Source organism: Lissotriton vulgaris, chromosome 6 (genome assembly GCF_964263255.1).
Source record: "Lissotriton vulgaris chromosome 6, aLisVul1.2, whole genome shotgun sequence".
Taxonomy (NCBI): Eukaryota; Metazoa; Chordata; class Amphibia; order Caudata; family Salamandridae; genus Lissotriton; species Lissotriton vulgaris.
In genome coordinates, this window is record NC_141694.1 from 1,874,728,979 (window position 1) to 1,874,746,510 (window position 17,532).

The window sequence follows — 17,532 nt, forward strand, 5'->3', positions numbered from 1 at the left end:
ACATGGTGAGCGAGACGCTGTAGCCGCAAGAGCGGGCGCAACTCAGCTGGATGGCCGCCACCTGGGGAGGCCCGTTCACGCCGCCTCCCCCACGCCCCCCCCGGGCCGCCCCACGCCAATTTTCGGAGCAGCATTGTAGGATACCAAAACCAGTGCGGCAGTTTACTGGACATCACCTGGGTGCCATCCACATCTCAGCGCGTTCTGCTGCCTTGGGACTATTCGCACAACAGACCGCTACTGACAGGGCCTCCCCACTGCACCACCCGGGACGCCCCACGCTGTTTTTCTCAGCTGCATTGTAGGATCCCAAAAACCAGTGCGGCACCCAGGTAGGGTGCCGTCCAGAACTCAGCACGTTGTGCTGCCTTGGGACTATTCGCACAAAAGACAGCTTCTGACCATTGTTGCTTTTTTTTGTCAAAAATGTTTAAATGTTTTTACAGTTTTTGTTCCGTTCGTTATATTTAAAAGTTAATAACGTTTTATAATCCTACTTTGTTGGAGTGCTATATATTTTTAAAAAATCGGGTGAATGGGGCCTTGAATCGGGTTATTGTCATGTGTGGGCTTTGCAAGTGTACTGCTACAGGATCGGACATTTCAAACTCAAATGCACGTTCTTTTTCTTACCTTTCCGAAGCATGGAGCGCAATAGCAGGCAGAGAAAGGGTGATGCAAGTGTTGAACACTGCCTGGCCTGGCAAGTTGCTGGCAGTGCCTCCCCCCCCCGCCCGCTCCTGAAAGAGGACACACACACACCGCCGCCCCGAGTACTTCACAGATCTTTAAAAGACCATGCGCTTGTTCATCAGGCTTAAATGGTTTATCACCCCTTCTAGAACCCCTGCATCGACCCTCTGACGTTTCCTGGAACAATTACCACGTAACACAATACCAAGCCTTGTCAGCTGAAAACCCAGAGGAATCGTGGGGCATATTATCAAGGGGGTTTATCTCCGCTTTTTTGGCTTTAAAAGCCAAGAAAGCGGAGATAAAATTATCTCCCTATTACCAAGCTGTCGCTAACACCAGTTAGTGACAGCTAAAAGGAGATAGCGACCATCTTGGGCCCCGCTTTGCATGTCAGTGATATTTATCACTAATGACATGCAAAGTGGGCGTGCCAAGATGTTAGCGACTGGAAACAGTCCCTAACATCGTTATCTCCTATTACCAACTTTTGGAGATATTCGCGCTAAGCGCGAATATCTCCAAAAGCTAACACCTGCCCTGAGCAGTTCTTAGCCATGTTATCCAATGGGAGGTGGATAACATGGCTAAGAGCATTTGCTCGATAATGCATGAATATCGCTGACTTTTCAGCGATATTCATGCATTGCGGCCGTCTTTTATCGCATTTGTGATAAACCTTGCTAATAGCCGATGTGCGGCGATAATTTTGGTCTCTAAACAAGTTAGAGACAAAAATTATCGCTAGTTGTTGGTAATATGCCCCCGGGTTTTTGCTTGCAGAAATCGGGAGGCGGGAGACTAGCACTGAAATCAGTAGTCTCACGCCTGAATCGGGAGGGTTGGCATGTCTGGATTCTCTACAGCTGGGGCCATAAACTACATCCGCAGGGCTAGGTGATAGCCTGGGACCGGCCTGGCATCTAAAATGGCTGCCGTGCACGACAAAATTGTGGCATTGGAAAAAAGGCAAGATGGCGCAGACAATGTTTATCAATAAGGATTCATTTATAACAAAATATTTTATCGCACTGACAAATTGGCGGTCAACACTTCCTGATTTCCATCGAATCGAACGTTAACAGACGTCACGCAGCAAAAAAAAAAAAAAAGCTCACGCACAGCCGCTGGAAGACATGTATCAACATATATGAGCCTCCTCAGCCACCCTCAGAAAACATAAGGGATTAGGATACGTCTCCCGCACCCCCTTATACCTAGTAATTTAATTAAAACGAAGCACAAAATGGCGAATTCCCGTTTCGCTACCAGTTTGCGGCCCAGTTCGCGGCCCGGGAAGCGCTTCTACCGTGAAAAATAATTTTTTTTTAATTTTCCCTACGGGACCCTTTAATAACCCCACCAACATTGCTAGGGGGTCAAGAGGGGTATACCTTGCCCCCTTTCATTAAATTCCCCCTTCGTTTTTCACCTCTTCTTCTCTCTCGATCCTACCGAGAGATAAGATGGCGGCCGCTCCGGACTGTTTAGAATGTTGACAGACACCGGGGAGCCAATCAGCTTCGCATCGCAAAGTTCCGTTTCGCGAAAAGTAAGCGGACCGGAGCGCAGCCCGGAGCGCTGTTACAGATATATATCTTGTTTTGAACGTTAATTTCTGAAAATCCAATGGAGCACATATATTGAGACCTAGCAAAGGCACATCGGGCTAACAGTCCCTACAATTTTGCCAAGTTTCGTGCAAATCCATTCAGCCGTTCGAGCTAAAAGTGAGGCCAAAGGCCCTATGGAAATTAACATGGGAAAAACGCGTTTTGGGACCCCCCTTTTTTCTCGGCCCCCCCTTGACGAAACCCCCCCAAATTTTCAGGGGCTGCTCCTGAAAATTTCTGCCGATTCCGTCCACAAACGCCAAAGTTATTAGACATAGAATTTTCAAAAGTTCCATAGAGAAAAAATCCTAACTATATATACCTACTGGCGACCGCCAGTAGGTAATGTATATATATATATATATATATATATATATATATATATATATATATATATTACCTACTGGCGGTCGCCAGTAGGTAGTTATAGTTAGGATTTTTTTCAATGTTAAATCTCAAAATTCTATTTGGGGGGGATATGTCAAGCGGGGGCCGAGATAAAAGGGGGGTCCCAAAACGCATTTTCCCCATGTTAATTTCCATAGGGCGGTCGATTTCACTTTTAGCCCGAACGGCTGAATGGATTTACACCAAACTTGGCAAAATTGTAGGGACTGGTAGCCCGATGTGCCTTTGCTATGTCTCAAGATATGTGCTCCTGTGGATTTTGAGTAATTTAGGTTCAAAAAAATATATATATCAATAGCCGCGCCCCGGGGAGCGCCCCGGGGAGCGCTCCGGGCGCGCCACGCGAGGTGCGCACGGAAAGCTGATTGGATCTCGGGTGTCTGTAAACATTCGAAACAGTCCGGAGCGGCCGCCATCTTGTGTCTCGGTCAAATCGAAACACAAGAGGTGGCTAAAACAAAGGGGGAAATGACCATAAGGCATCAGGGATAGACCTCCTTTGACCCCCTAGGTTTGATGTGGGGGCTATAAAAGGGCCCCGCGGGGCATTTAAAATATTTTTTTTTCGTTTTGTGCGGGGGAAGCGCTCGGTGCGCTCCCCGGTGCACGTACCGAGGAACGTACTATGAGGAAAAAAGATGACAGAGTTTTTAAAAAATGAAGCCTTTTTTTAGAAATTGGAGGTAGTTCTAAAAAGAACTTTATTTTTTCTTCTTTTTGTTGTTTTATATTTTTCTGTGTTTTTTAAACATTTTGTACTTTTTTTGGCTTTTCAAAACTGTTTTATATTTTTTTTGTATTTTTTTAGGGGGAGAAACAAAAAAAGGGAATTGAAACTGGCTCAGCTGGAGCAAAAAAACAAAAAACCCAAAAAATTACTTCTTTTTGGGGCACTTGTGATTATCACCTGCAAGGACGATGAGCTTTACGCTTTTTTTACCATAGGCGATAAGCTTGCCACATGCAGAACAAGTGATTTTAAAATCAGCAAATCTTGGCTGAATACAAGGCATCATCTCTGATGCTTCTGGTCCCGATGAAGTGGGTTCGTTTCTTTGGGAGGTGGTCCTTGAAGAATGGGGGAGGTTACTGGCCAGTTCCCTGAGCTCTGCACGAGAATAGTTGTTAGGGTGCTTTCTGGTCATATGACGAATCATGGTATAGTTACCAAATGAATATTTTTTGTTTGCGTTGCCCCTTGAGAGTTCTTCATTGCAGATTAGGCAAGTTACCTTGGCCGCATTCACTTTTTTCTTACCCTCTGGGAGTGAAAAAAACTCCCATATAATGTGTGGCTTGGGCTTGTATGGGGTATTTTCTTCAGGCAGCCATCTTCTCATCCCCTCCTCCTCTTCCTCTTCCTCCTCCTCCTCTTCTTGACCACCAATATAATCTTGAGCTGGTCCTGTTGTTGGTAGTGGTGGTGGTGGTGGGGCAGATGCACCAGCTGCTGCTGCTACTGAAGCCATTATAAAGATCAAAAAGGTACAGAGATTTACAAACAGGTCTTCCTCAGTCAAAGGACAAAGTCAGAATAAGGAAAAAAGGTGGGGTCCTTCATCATTTGGAAAAAAAACTGTCCTGAACCAATGAGAAGTGTTATTTTCAGGTCACAAGACCAGGGGCTTCATCATTATGAAACCAAAGCTATTATGAACCGATGAAAAGTGTTATTTTCAGGTCACATGACCCGACGCGCTTACGCTACGCGCCTCGGGGCGCGCCCGGGGGCACGCTCCGGGTCGCGTAGCATAAGCGCGTCGTATGTTTACGTTGCGCGATCGTATTCGCTCGAGTACTTCCGGGTGCGCTTACGACGTGCGTATCACGCGGACGCGGCTACGCGATACGTCACGATCATGTTTTCGTTCGCGATATTGACGCTCACGGGACGCTCCCCAGAGCGCGCCCGGGGCGCTTTATAGAAGAACGCTTTCCCGGGCGCTCCCCGGGGCGCGCACCGGGAGCGCTCAAAAAACAAAAAAATAAAAATAAAAAATATGGGATAATTGTAGGAACAGGTAGCCCTATTCTGAAGTGGTTTTTAAAAAATTTAACTTTTGAAAAATATGTATTGTGCTACATTGGGCTTTATATATGTTAGAGCCAAAATGTAGCCCAAATGTAGCCCAATGTAGCCCAATGTAGCCCAAAGATGGCCACCAGAGACCAAAAACTACAAATGTAGCCCAAATATCAGCTAGATGTAGCCCAACTGTAGCACAATGACAGAATGTACCAGAGTGTTCTAAAGAACAACTAGAGTGCTAACAGTCTTATTTATAAATTGAGACTTAAAGTTAGGAATTAGCATTTAAAAAACGTTTGAAATTCACTGAAAAAACCATAGGTTTCACACCAGTTATAGTTAGGAATTAGCATTTAAAAAACCAATGAAATTCACTGAAAAAACCATAGGTTTCACACCAGTTATAGTTAGGAATTAGCATTTTAAAAACCTATTAAATTCACTAAAAAAACCATAGGTTTCACATCAGTTATAGTTAGCTGGAAATTTTACTGACATAAAACCAATGAAATTCCCACGTTATAGTTAGTTGGACTCACTATAACTTGCGCGCCTGCAATGCACTGCTGATGACGTCACATATTACATCACTCATGACATGGTCAGTGACATCACTCATGACATCACTGATGACACCATCCTTGTGACAGAGTGACAGACCTCCTTTCAGTGTAATGTAACCCTTGAAACACATATTCAAACAATAGAAACTAACATTTTAAAAAAAATGGAGATACCGATACCAGTTACAATAACCAATTCTGTAATTCCACCATCTATATACACATCCACTCATACACCGACAGTTCTATATAGTCACTCATACATATTCTCACTCATCATATATAGTGATACACATATACATCCTGTTACACACCGACAGTCTTACAAAAGTTACTCACACACATACTCACACATGCAAATAAACTATTGAACATCCATTTATTTGCATATACAGCTATACATACATTAGCACATTACTTCTAAGGGAACTTACACATACTTACTCTCTTAAACAATCACTTATAGAAACACATATTTAAACAGGAACTCTTTCAATCTCTCACTCTAACATATACTTACTTATATACATCAATGCTCATATATACAAGTTTAAAACATATGTAGTTACTCATAAAGACACTAGTGAGACAGGCATTCACTCACTAACACACACATATACACACTCACCACCCATACAGTCCTGCACATATGCTGTCTTCAAAACACATACAAACAGTGAGTCAGTCACCAACCCATGCAGCCACTTATACACAAAGTGAAACACTGATACATATATTACAATATTTAAAAATTACTCGTTAATATATGTATTCACTAAGATACACTTAATAAGTCAGTTAACAATCAATATTTTATTTAAAAAACATCCATTTACACACTTATTTAAACATGTATTCTTCCATCGACCTTTACAAATACATATATAAAAAATATTTATTTTTCATAAAGACACACATTCACTGGATGGTGTCATCAGTGATGTCATGAGTGATGTCACTGACCATGTCATGAGTGATGTAATATGTGATGTCATCAGCAGTGCATTGCAGGCGCGCAAGTTATAGTGAATATATATATATATATATAAATCTCACAACAGGATCCCAGCGATGCAACCTTTACAGGGAGCAGCGCAGTCCCGGGAAACAGACAAGACTTGTTGCTTAATGTTTATTTAGTGCATCAAATGTCCAAATTACTCGTTTTGCTCCGCCAGACATACGGCCTTGATCACACACACACACACATATATATATATATATATATATATATATATATATATTCACTGAAAAAACCATAGGTTATAGACCATATATAGTTAGGGATTAGCATTTACAAAACCTTATTTTACTCGCATAAAACAATTGAAATTCGCATATATAGTTAGTTGCGCTAACTATATATCGCGCACCCGCAATCCACTGCTGATGATGTCACATATTACATCATTCATGACATGGTCAGTGACATCACTAATGACATGAGTTTGAGTTTGAGTTTGAAATTACTTGTAAAGCGCGCATACACCAGCGGTTTCTTGGCGCTACAGCTAACAAGATCCGGGGCTAGAAGACAGGGGAAGTTGTTGGGGATTTAGTCAAAGGACTTAGTGAACAGGTGGGCCTTGAGGTGTCTACGAAATTGTGGGTACAGAGTGATGGTTCGGAGTTCAAGGGGAAGGGAGTTCCATAGGATCGGGGCAAGGGTGGCAAATTTCGAGCCTCCCCACTTCTTTCTCTGGTAGCGTGGGATGGTGAGGAGGGACTGGGAGGACGAGCGTAGTTCCCTGGTGGGAACGTAGGGAGTGATCTCAGAAGAGAGGAACGCTGGTGACAAGCCCTGTCGAGCCAAGAAGGTGATGGAGGGGAGCTTGAATTGGACCCGAGCTCGCACAGGGAGCCAGTGTAAAGATTTCAAGAGGGGGGAGGAGTGGTGAAATTTCGGAAGATTGAAGACCAGGCGGGCCGCCTGGTTTTGTATCTGCTGCAAACGCCGTAGACTATATGCAGGAATACCTGCATATAGGGCGTTGCCGTAATCCAGGTGGGACACCACCATGGCCAAGATGATAAGTTTGAGGGCAGAGAAAGTAAAGAAACGGGACACCCTGCGTATAGTGCGCAGTGAAAGGAAAGAGGAAGATACCACAGAGCTAACCTGGGAGTGAAGGGTGAGTTGAGAATTGAGTTTTATGCCGAGGGTTTTGACAGAGGTAGTGGGTACAGGAGAGGGGCCAAGAGAGGGGGGCCAGAAGAGAGAGGACCAGGGGCTGGATGAACCACCCGTCAACACCAGCTCGGTCTTATCGGGGTTGAGTTTCAGGTGATTGTGGTTCATCCAGTCCCGGATGTGGAGCATGACAGATTGGAAGTTTAGAACAGAAGAGGGGGAAGAGGACAGGGTGAAGACAAGCTGGAGGTCATCCGCATAATTAAATACGGCAACCTCCATTTGTTGAAGAGAAAAGATAAGAGGGGCAACATAAAGATTAAACAGGAGGGGGGAAAGGGAGGAGCCTTGGGGAACCCCGCACTGGACTTTCCGGACGTCCGCTGTAAAGTCACCCAGGCGGACAGCCTGGGTGCGGTCGCTCAGGAAGGAGGATAGCCAGACTAGAGCAGTCCCCCCGATCCCCGCCGCCCTGACACGGGAAAGTAAGATGGTATGATCCACCATGTCAAAGGTGGCTGAGAGATCGAGGAGCACAAGGGCCTGGCGCTGGTTGGTATCCATACCCTCCCTAAGGTTGTCCAGGACCGAGATGACAACGGACTCCGTGGAGTGTGCGGGGGGGAAGCCGGCCTGGCGGGGAGCAAGAGTTCCATGCATCTCCACAAAGGAGCTCAGAGCGCAGGTGACATGGCGCTCGAGCACCTTTGCCAGAAAGGGCAAGAGGGAGATGGGGCGGAAATTGGCAGGGACAGAAGGGTCTGCCCCGGGTTTTTTGAGAATCGGCACAATAACCGCGGACTTCAAGGGGTTAGGTACTACACCTTGAGCCAGAGAGCTGTTGAGGAGATGAAGGGGGGGTCTGGGCAGGTAACAAAGATATGGCAAAGAATGTGAGCAGGACAGGGGTCAAGTGGAGAGCCAGATTTGACCAAGGGTACTAAGGAAGTCAGGGCTTCCTTAGATATGGGGGGGAGGGTGGTGAGTTCTCCCTTGGGAGGGGGACATTGGGGATCAACAAAGGAGGGAGAAGGGGGCGGGATATTGGCTTTAATGGTAGCGATTTTGTGAATAAAGTAGTTATTGACGGAGTGGCGGAGTTCTTCGGACGGGGCGGGCTTAAGAGTTGTTCTGTCCGAGAACGCCAGGTTGTGAACAATCGTAAATATCTCCTTAGACTGGTTTTCTGCAGCAAGGATTTTGGAGGAGAAGTAGGTGGTTTTGGCCTCCAAGATGTCTTTTTTATACTGGGTAAGGATGTTGGTGTACTCCAGTCTTAGAATGGGGCAATAGTTTCTCCTCCAAGCCCGCTCCGCGCGACGTACTGTAAGTTTGGTGGCCTTAAGCTCTGCATTGAACCACCGGTTGGCATCCTTATCACGCTTGGAGGTAATACGTTTGAGCGGGGCAACAGAGTCACTGCCAGCGGAGAGCCACTGATCTATGGCCTCAACCTGGGAAAGGGTGGAAAGGCCCTGCAGGGAAGGGAGGGAGGTGGTAAGAAGGGAAGAGAGATCATCCGGGTTAACTCGGCCCCATGCTCGAACCCAGATGTTTTTGGGGCGAGGGGGCTTGGCTGGGGGGTGAGTGGGTAGGGAAAATGACATCAAGTGGTGGTCGGACCATGTGCAAGGCGAAATGGAGAGAGATTCCACAGGACAGTTCAGGGACCAGATCTGGTCTAGCGTGTGACCTTTGATGTGGGTGGGGGAGTGAACATGGGGTGTGAAGTTGAGGGATTGGAGGGTTTCGGACAATTCCTTTGAGGACGAACATTCAGCTGGGTCGGAGGGCCAGAAGTTGAAGTCGCCAAGGAGTAGAATAGAGGAATTGTTGACTGTAATGGTGGCCAAGACTTCCAAGAAGTCAGAGAGAAACTGTAGAGGGGATTGAGGAGGACGGTAGATAAGAAAACAGGTCAGAGGGGGAGTGGTGGAGGTGGTGCGAATTACCAGATATTCAGTGGTCGCGATGTCAGGCAGGGACAGGGTTTGAAAAGGAAGATCGGTGCGTGCGATGACCACCACGCCGCCCCCAGCTCTGCCAGAAGGGCGATCTGCCCGAAGGGCATAGTAAGTAGCCGGTAAAGTAGCTAGTAGGGCGGGGAGGGAGTCATCGCAGAACCAGGTCTCCGTTAAGAAAAGAAGATCTGGGGCATGGAGATCCAGCAGGACCGAGAGTTTGTGCGCATGGGCGACTGCGGACCGGGTATTAAGATAAAAAGCTGTAAGGGATTTGGGGGTTGTAGGATAAGTGATGATTCTAGGCGAGAGAGAGGGGCAAGCTATAGGAAGAGGGATGTGCAGGGGAGTGGCAGGGGAGAGACAGAGGGAGGAAATGTGAGAATAAGTGGAGGCTGCGATGGGCCAGGGTCCCTGGAGGCGGCGTAGTTGGACCGGGGTATAGGTGATGAGCGGGACAGAGTGACGTGCCCCTCGCCCCGGACAGTCGCTAACGGGCACAGACGGGCTTGCCTTAGGCGCGCCTTCGGCGCGCAATCGTCGCGCCCGCTGCGCCCGTCCGCTGCGCCTCCGGCCCAAGCACATCCTTTTATGCGTGGATCAGAGGGAGAGAGGGAAAGGAAGGGGGCGCGGCCTGCAAAGTGGGGGGAGCTTACTCGCTCACGGTGGATGGCGGCAGCGAGGGAGGATTCCCCAGGGCAGCGCCCAAATCGGCTGTCTGGGACCTCCTGTGCAGGCAAGGATCTTGGCGAAGTGCCGGTAAGTTTGTGAACACAGAGCAGTGCAAAACACAGTTTTTTTTAAAATCAAGTAAAATGAAATGAGCAGCGCTCCCGGCTTTTCGCCTCAGGAGTTTGTTAGAAGGACGCGCTAGTGATCAGCGTGCCCTTTTAACCGATGGAAGGGGGCGTGGCCTGCAAAGTGGGCGGAGCTTACTCGCTCGCGGTGGATGGCAGCAGCGAGGGAGGATTCCCCAGGGCAGAGCCCAAATCGGCTGTCTGGGACCTCCTGTGCAGGCAAGGATCTTGGCGAACTGCCGGTAAGATTGTGAACACAGAGCAGTGCAAAACACAGTTTTTTTAAAATCAAGTAAAATGAAATGAGCAGCGCTCCCGGCGTTTTCGCCTCAGGAGTTTGTTAGAAGGACGCGCTAGTGATCAGCGCGCCCTTTTAACCGATGGAAGGGGCGTGGCCTGCAAAGTGGGCGGAGCTTACTCGCTCGCGGTGGATGGCGGCAGCGAGGGAGGATTCCCCAGGGCAGCGCCCAAATCGGCTGTCTGGGACCTCCTGTGCAGGCAAGGATCTTGGCGAAGTGCCGGTAAGATTGTGAACACAGAGCAGTGCAAAACACAGTTTTTTTAAAATCAAGTAAAATGAAATGAGCAGCGCTCCCGGCTTTTCGCCTCAGGAGTTTGTTAGAAGGACGCGCTAGTGATCAGCGCGCCCTTTTAACCGATGGAAGGGGGCGTGGCCTGCAAAGTGGGCGGAGCTTACTCGCTGGCGGTGGATGGCGGCAGCGAGGGAGGATTCCCCAGGGCAGCGCCCAAATCGGCTGTTTGGGACCTCCTGTGCAGGCAAGGATCTTGGCGAAGTGCCGGTAAGATTGTGAACACAGAGCAGTGCAAAACACAGTTTTTTTAAAATCAAGTAAAATGAAATGAGCAGCGCTCCCGGCTTTTCGCCTCAGGAGTTTGTTAGAAGGAGGCGCTAGTGATCAGCGTGCCCTTTTAACCGATGGAAGGGGGCGTGGCCTGCAAAGTGGGCGGAGCTTACTCGCTCGCGGTGGATGGCGGCAGCGAGGGAGGATTCCCCAGGGCAGCGCCCAAATCGGCTGTCTGGGACCTCCTGTGCAGGCAAAGATCTTGGCGAAGTGCCGGTAAGATTGTGAACACAGAGCAGTGCAAAACACAGTTTTTTTTTAAATCAAGTAAAATGAAATGAGCAGCGCTCCCGGCTTTTCGCCTCAGGAGTTTGTTACTGATGACATCTCAAATGACATCACTGATGACATCAATGATGACATCTTAAATGACATCACTGATGACATCACTGATGACATCTCATTTGACATTACTGATCACATCACTGATGACATCATTCATGTGATTATACGATGAACCTCTTCAGACTCTGATATAACCTTAGATACACTCAGTGTAAACAGACACTCACAGACTGTCACTCATCCATGGAGTTACTCACACACCTAGTCAGTCATGCAAAGAATCAATCACACCTCCATTTCCTCAACTATACAGTTATACACATCTTACTTATTCAAACATATACGAACACATATTTACTCCCTTATACAATCCCTGATACAAGTTCACAATGATCCATACAGCCACTCACACATTCACTGGCTCTTATGCACAGTTATTTATATATGTCAACTCTCACATGTACTGTGTTTTACATATGTACTTACTTTGACATGTAGCACTGAGATATCCATTCACTCACCAATACACTCATGCACACAGTCAACCGCCCATACAGCTGTTTCCACATGCACTTTTGAACCCATACATCTAGTGAATCAACTGCTCACACATCTATGCACAGAGTCATACACCTCCCAGCCACTCCCACACACACTCAGTCTCCCATACAAATACTTGGCCAACCAATCAATAACCCATATAGTTACTCATATAGCTTCTGATCAACACATGCAGTAGTTCATAGAACAACAGATATAATGATGCACAAATTAAGATAGTTTAGTCACTAACCCATGCACTCAGTGAGACACATTTCATCACTCTCTCATACAGTCAGTCATGCACCTACTAAATCCTTCATCCAGATACTTATACATCCACTCATTCTTCAAAATGTATGACATATTTTAACTTTACAGAAACAGACAGCCACTGGATGATGTCATCAGTGATGTCACTGACCATGTCATGAATGATGTAATATGTGACATCATCAGCAGTGGATTGCGGGTGCGCGATATATAGTTAGCGCAACTAACTATATATGCGAATTTCAATGGTTTTATGCGAGTAAAATAAGGTTTTGTAAATGCTAATCCCTAACTATATATGGTCTATAACCTATGGTTTTTTCAGTGAATTTTCAAGGTTTTGTAAATGCTAATTCCTAACTATATATGGTCTATAACCTATGGTTTTTTCAGTGAATTTCAATGGTTTTTTAATAGCAAATATCTATAGCTGTAACATATGTTCTTATTCTAATTCATAAATATATTTTATATATATTTGTATTATATGTTTAAAATTCAATTTATATTATAGTTTAAATAATTTTTTCTTGTTTCGCTGCCGATCCGCGAAACAGTAAACGTTCCGTGTTAGAAAGGCACATCGCGATGCGTCCCGTAAACGCAACATATCGCGTTACTACGTAATGTCCCTTAAGACGTTCTGCATTAGCGCACTCTGTTTAGTCTTTGCAGATAGTGAAAAATCGTGTAAAAAAAAAAAATAATAATCGAGCAAAATCAGTAGGCCACTAATGGGATCTCTTTTTGACCTCGCTAAAATAGAAACATTTGGAACAACCCTTCATGAGAAATACGAAACTAGTGAGATGAACTGAGCTCCACACCATGATGGCTGCAAGACAGCTCGGCTCCGCCACCCACCCCGCTCAAAATAGCGATAAACTCAATGCAAATATTATAAATATATACAACACACCAGCAAAGTAACAGGGTAAAACATTTTATTAAATAACTATTTACATAACTATTTTATACTTTTTGTTGCCTGATCCGGCTAGCTCAATCGATCGAGCATGAAACTCATGCACTCTGATAGCAAGCGTTGCTGCTGATGCTATGCAAACAAAAACTGGTTTTCAGTTTGTACATTCTTCAAGATTTTTCATCCAAGGCTGGTTGAGAGTTTGTAGAACGAAGGCTTCAGATTTTCAACATACGGTGTGGTGGCGCGGACTGGGAGGGTGGGCTTGACTTCTGCCCCCTCCCCAAGTCGTGTTGCCCTGGCGTGGCCTAAGATCGCCCCCGACATAGGCGGCCGGCTCCCGGGGTCCGGCGGAACTTTTTGCCTTTGATGACTCTTCCATTCTGGACCTTATCCCACAATCCGTTTTACCTGAAGACACGCTGTAGTGGGGCGCCCCTTTACCGTTTCAGTTGCCATTCCGCCCGCTTTTGCTACACTGTGCCTCTTCCGCCATTCAGCTGTTTACCGCCCGCTCTTGCGACTACAGCGTCTCGCTCACCATGTAGTTGAGTTGCTCCCGCTCTTGCGATGCAACTATAGGCGGCTGCCACAGGACTCTCAAAATGGCGGCCGCCTCTTCAGATTTGGGCGTGGTCCACTAAAATGGCCATGGGACACCTTGGAACTCGGATGCTTTTCTGCTAGGGCTTGGGCCCCATTCTCGAAAGCGTCCACTGAGCCTTGAAGATTCTACAAAAGTCTTTAGGGCCCCCGACTCCCGCAGGCTTCTGGTGGGGAGCGGCTGCCATGATTGCTCGTGGAATGGCCACGACTGAGATACGAGATGGTGGTGCTCTCATGCTAACGCGAGCTTCAGTCTGAAACATCCAGAAACACTGTAGACTACCAATTCGATCAGTTCCGGTAGCGCCCCAACGTGACCCGGTAGGGAAGAACTTGGCCTCCCCTCTTTGACTGATGGTTCTTGTTGCCTGTCCCTTCTGTTGTCATTTAACAGAACTTTTTAGACTGCTGAAAGGGGTTGTGTTCCGACCGCTGGTTGGTGGAGACATTTTGACTATATTCTGGACCTACGTTGTCGCGTAATGCGTTATATGACACGTTGCGTTAGCGCACCCGGAAGTACTCCAGTGCGCGAAGCGCAGCTTCCCGGAAGGGATCCGGGGCGCGGCGCGCAGCGCGTAACGTAAGCATAACAGGTCATGTGACTTGTTAATAAAACTTTTCATTGGTTCATTTTACTTTTGTTATTCTAATGATGAAAGGCTTGGTCATATGACCTAAAAATTACGCTTTTTATTGCTTTCGAACATTATTTTTTCATAAACATATATATTATAATGTTCCAGGCTAATGTATTTTCCCAGAAAATTTACAACTGTCCTGCAAGTAAAATATATTCCTTTTTCTAGAAAAAGGGCGTTTCTTCGTCCCATGGCGGAGCCGTTGAGCAAAAGATGCTCGGCCTGCTGTCTTAGTCGCCGATACGCCTGAATATCAGATTCTTATCGATCACTTTATGTTGCAGGAGTAAAAAACACAACAGCCCTTGACCATTTATCTGTACTGCGTTCCTACGTATTATACCTTTTATCCGTCATGTAATTGGACTGCTTTATTTCACTTGCCTTTTACTGATTCGAAAACAGTGACTAAAATTAAAAACTTTACCAATGTAAATACTACTACCATGTTTTGTTTTAAAAACCTTTATTGTGAAGATGTCAGTATACAAATACGGGCCTATAACCACATGGGCCGGCCACGGAGCAAACTGGAATCGTATATGATGAGGAGACATTTACACTGTAGAGGAACACGAGTGGGCCATTAGGTTGCAAGAACTAAGGTGTCTAACAGTTGCGGAATCGGTGGACGTACATTTTGTAATTAAAATACGACAGGGCCACTTACAATAAAATTATCTAGATATACATTTGCGGGCAAGTACCATGAGTGACGTTAATTCAAACTTTCAATAGTACAGTAATCAATAACACATCAGAACTTAATATCAATATGGATGTCGAAATATTCAATCAATTCTCATTCCCGCCCACCATGTGCTTCAAAACTGCATACGTATCTCGTGATATCAAGGTTGTGCAACCAGTACACAACAAGAAGTTACGAGTCCCATTTATACCGGCGCCATTTTGGGCGAGGCCGGGCAGGTCCAGGATATGGTCAAAATGTCTCCACCAACCAGCGGTCGGACCAGAACCCCTTTCGGCAGTCAAAAAAGGTTCAGTTAAATGACAACAGAAGAGATAGGCAACAAGACCAACAGTCAAAAGAGGGGAGGGCAAGATCTAAAGCCATTGTTCTACAAACTCTCAAGCAGACTTGGATGGAAAAGTCCTGAAGAATGTACAAACTGAAAACCATTTTTTGTCTGTATAGCATCACCAGCAACGCTTGAGTCAGCTTTGTGTGAAGCCGCCATTTTGATTCAATCAATAGCGTCCCCCTGCACACATTCAGGGACCTGGTCGTTTCTAAAGGTCAAACGAATTGTGGGACAAGATGCAGAAAGGAAAAGGAAAAAAGTTCCGCCGGACCATGGGACTTTCGGCGCAGCATTGTAGGATGGCCACACCAGTGCGGCAACTTGCTAGACACCACCTCGGTGCCATCCAGATCTCGGCGCGTTGTGCTTCCTTCGGCCTACTGTAGCCGCAAGTGCGGACGCAACTCAGCTGGATAGCGAGTGAAACACCAAGGGGCGCCCCACTGCAGCCGAGGAGCCTCCAACTTGGGGGCGACGCACAGCATCACATTGCTTTCTCAAACAGCCCCCACTGACTGACGCGACCTCACAGGCCAACGGGGCGCCCCACGCCGACTTTCGGCGCAGCATTGTAGGATGGCCACACCAGTGCGGCAACTTGCTGGACACCACCTCGGTGCCATCCGGATCTTGGCGCGTTGTGCTGCCTTCGGCCTACTGTAGCAGCAAGTGCGGGCGCAACTCTGCTGGACCACGAGTGAAAAGATAAGGGGCGCCGCACTGCACATCAGGTGCCTCCACCTGGGGAGGCGAGAGAGGCCAGTTTGCACCACCTCCCAGGCACCCCACGCCGACTTTCGGCGCAGCATTGCAGGTTGGCCACACCAGTGCAACTTGCTGGACACCACCTCGGTGCCATCCGGATCTCGGCGCGTTGTGCTGCCTTCGGCCTATTCGCACATCGGTCCGCTACTGACGCCGCCTCACGTGCCAACGGATTTTCTACGCTTTTTATAGCAGCGCGTAACGTAAGCATAACAGGTCATGTGACTTCTTTATAAAACTTTTCATTGGTTCATTTTACTTTTGGTTTCCTAATGATGGAAGGCTTGATCATATGACCTAAAAATAACACTTTTCATTGGATTAAAACATTTTTTTTTCCCAAACGATGAAAGCCCCACCTTGTTTCTAGATGTTTCAGACTGAAGCTGGCATCAGCCTGAGAGCACCACCATCTCGTGGCTCCGTCGTGGTCATTCCGCGAGCAATCATGGCAGCCGCTCCCCACCGGAAGCCTGCAGGAGTCGGGAGCCCCCAAGACTTTTGTAAAATCTTCAAGGCTCAGGGGACGTCCGAGTTCCAAGGTGTCCCAGGGCCATTTTAGTGGACCAGGCCCAAATCCGAAGAGCCGTCCGCCATTTTAAGAGTCCTGTGGCAGCCGCCTATCGCTGCACCGCAAGTGTGGGCGCAACTCAACTACATGGTGAGCGAGACGCTGTACCCGCAACAGCGGGCGATAAACAGCTGAATGGCGGAAGAGGCACAGTGTAGCAAAAGCGGGCGGAATGGCAACTGAAACGGTAAAGGGGCGCCCCAGTACAGCCGACGAGCCTCCACCTGGGGAGACCCGTTCACGCCGCCTCCCCCCCCCCCGGGGCGCCCCACGCCGTTTTTCGGAGCAGCATTGTAGGATGCCAAAACCAGTGCGACAACTTACTGGACATCACCTGGGTGCCAACCACATCTCAGCGCGTTCTGCTGCCTTGGGACTATTCGCACAACAGACCGCTACTGACGAGGCCTCCCCGCGCACCCCTCGGGACGCCCCACGCCGTTTTTCGGAGCTGCATTGTAGGATACCAAAAACCAGTGCGGCACCCAGGTAACATCACCTGGGTGCCGTCCAGAATTCAGCACGTTGTGCTGCCTTGGGACTATTCGCACAAAACACAGCTACTGACCATTGTTGCTTCTTTTTTCAAAAAATTGTTTAAATGTATTTACTGTTTTTGTTGCGTTCTATATATTTAAAAGTTATTAAAGTGTTATAATCCTACTTTGTTGGAGTGCTATATATTTATAATGTGACACATAATTGTAAAAACTTTGATGTACAAAGAGGCATCCCTGGAATCTTCCGCTTCAGGCTCGGTCCCACACACCCTCACAGTGAGAATCCCCTCCCCAAGCACAATACAGGATGGTTATCAGATAG